The sequence below is a fragment of the Apium graveolens genome, unplaced genomic scaffold (assembly GCF_009905375.1).
Source record: "Apium graveolens cultivar Ventura unplaced genomic scaffold, ASM990537v1 ctg8129, whole genome shotgun sequence".
NCBI lineage: Eukaryota > Viridiplantae > Streptophyta > Magnoliopsida > Apiales > Apiaceae > Apium > Apium graveolens.
The window spans coordinates 64286-66864 of record NW_027420910.1 but is presented as its reverse complement, the minus strand read 5'-3'; the positions used below and the strand labels follow the sequence as shown (position 1 = coordinate 66864).

Genomic DNA, 2579 nt, shown 5'->3' with positions numbered 1-2579 from the left:
GTCAACAGTTTTAAAAACAAAATATATTGTCTGAAATGACTCCATACAACGGCGTAGTTATAAAATAATATTGTAATATGATGTGTTAGTCAATAATTCCCGTGAGACAAAGTGTTGTCCTTTCTCTATTCTCACAACATTTTCTGTAAAATGATGTGTTGTCTTATATTAATAGAGTCAATGGTGTGCTAAAAGAGAAAGTATTGTTTGAAATTTATGTTGCAACGCTCTAGTAAAACTCATATTTTGTGTATTCCATATAGACAAATCTTTATTCATTTGTAACATTTGTAGAAATAGCAACATACAACAGTTTTATTTGTAGGAATAGCAACATACAACATTTTTATTTTCAACTTCTTAAAGCAATTTCTTCATGCTACGGCAACTACTCTAGCCCTGCTCTTGATCCAATTATTTTCCGACAACTCCTATATGTTGCATTAGTCGTCCCACTTGAAAATAACTGGGTAGCCTAGCATATGCTGAAAAAATAGAAGGAAAAAAAGAACAACATATTCAATGACTCCATATTTTTTTCTTAAAAAACAAAATCAATAACTGAATGAAAAATGCTAAAGATAGTTTCATAACAGAGGGTACCTACTTAGAGCTTAAATGGTTTTTATCTAGCAATCCATGAGCAATATAAGCATAAAAACTCTTAAAAGTATATAATATATTTGAAACTTTATGAAGCAAATAAAATAATACAGTAGTAGTAAATACAATCATTATCAGAGTATAAAGTGTATAAAAGGATTCATATTAATGGCTCACAATGCTTATATGGCTATACACGAATACGACCATGAATGTAAGCCAAGGCATTTGCAGGTAATTGAAATCACAACTGATAAGGATTCTTGTGAGCAATTTTGTAGAACATTGGGATCCACTACCTGTATAAACTCATCGTGGCTCTCCATAGACACGTGTAATGACACATTATAATGCATTACTATGTAATATAACAAAAATTAAGCAAGTGAGTTTATTAGCTGAAAGACCATAGTTGATAATTAAGCAATTATCATTAGTATCTGAGTAGGTACCTACTAGTACTAGTAGTGACGAGATGAAAACAAGTAGTAGGAGTGTGGACACAAGTGAGTTTGGAATGTATAGCAGCGACACAATTACTGGTGCTAAAATTTATGGCGGCTTACACCCTCGTCAGTTTGCTACTACTCCAAGAGCATGTATAAGTATAAACTCATACCAAATGACACATTACAATGTATTATACTGTCATATAAACATATACACCAAATATAAACTGTGAATAAAAAATTATACCTGCTTTGGTTGACCCTAAAAAAATAGTTATGACAATAATATGACCCATCCCTATCCCATTGCCATTTAAAACAGTTGCTTCCATTTCCTGGAAAACAGAAAAGGCAACAAGTTAAACAAGTGTTAGTAGTTTATCAAATTAAGTAACCATTTGCGCAGGGGAAACAACTTAAACAAGAGGTATTCATAGACACAAAGAGACCAAAGATGAACTTACAATGACAACTACCAACAAAAATATTAATTTCTGACAAGTGTACTTAACCAACGCACAAGACAATAGTACCATTACAAGGAAAAATTAATCATATGACAATTACAAATTTATCCAAATCACAGGGCACATGTAATGAGTCTAAATTTTTCAATCATCGTTTAAAAATTAAAAATTAGAAAAGTAACAAATACAAAAACAACCAAACAGAGTTATATGTTATTATACAAACATATATACATAATATGTGAAATATAGATGAAAATTACCAAATCTAAAGTGGCGACAAAGGGGTAAAGAGCGGCTGACAAGTTTATGAATAGTTTATATGGTTCCAACAATCAGATGCATCTTGCAAAGATAGGGTTCAATTTAAGGGTTTTTATTTAGGGATTTGATTTCACGGGTTTGATTCACAAAGTCTAGGGTTTTGATTTAAGGATTTTGATTTAGAGGTGTGATTTAAGTGATTCAGAGTGAGAGTTTGAAGTTGTGGAAGAAGTAGGGAGAGATGCTTGAATCGTAGTGGTTGAATGACACTCAAAAAAGGCGAGTAAGAGAGATCTTAAGGGGTGGGGGGAATATTTGGGGGAGGCGGGGAATTGAAAATATCAAGGGAGGGTTTCTTTTAGTAGTATTATGCGGGGAACAAAGCAGTGCATATTAATTTTGTTCTTTAATCGGAAAATAAAATAATATTAATAAAACAATGATGTGAAAAAGTAAATAGAAAAATTATTTGTGAATTAAAAAAAATAAAGAAGATGAGATCATGTGATTTTATTCTTCTATAAAAAATAAAAAAATCAAGGTAATCTTGCACGATTTTATAAAGAAAATTCATTAAATTTACCATATAAGAGCATCTCCAGCTAAAATATGGTCGGCCAAAATTTTAGTGAACCTCTAAACACTTTTATATTAGCTAAAATCATTATGTATATTTAAAATAGTATTTTTATTAAATTAAAATATATATTAGTGAAATAAAATTATAACATTTACTAAAATATATATAATTATTTTTAAAAAATATTATTGATAATTTTACTAAATATTAGTCATA

The 2579-nt window shown here is 30.0% G+C and overlaps 1 long non-coding RNA gene across 1 annotated transcript; it reads right to left on the bottom strand.

The window, feature by feature from the left end:
* Positions 1-271: 271 nt before the first annotated feature.
* Positions 272-2095, bottom strand: LOC141704685 (uncharacterized). The gene is made up of 3 exons (XR_012568035.1): positions 1783-2095; positions 1300-1387; positions 272-485 (listed from the first exon to the last, which is right to left on the bottom strand). It is a non-coding gene; the product is annotated as an uncharacterized LOC141704685 (long non-coding RNA).
* Between the last annotated feature and the right edge of the window lie 484 nt (positions 2096-2579).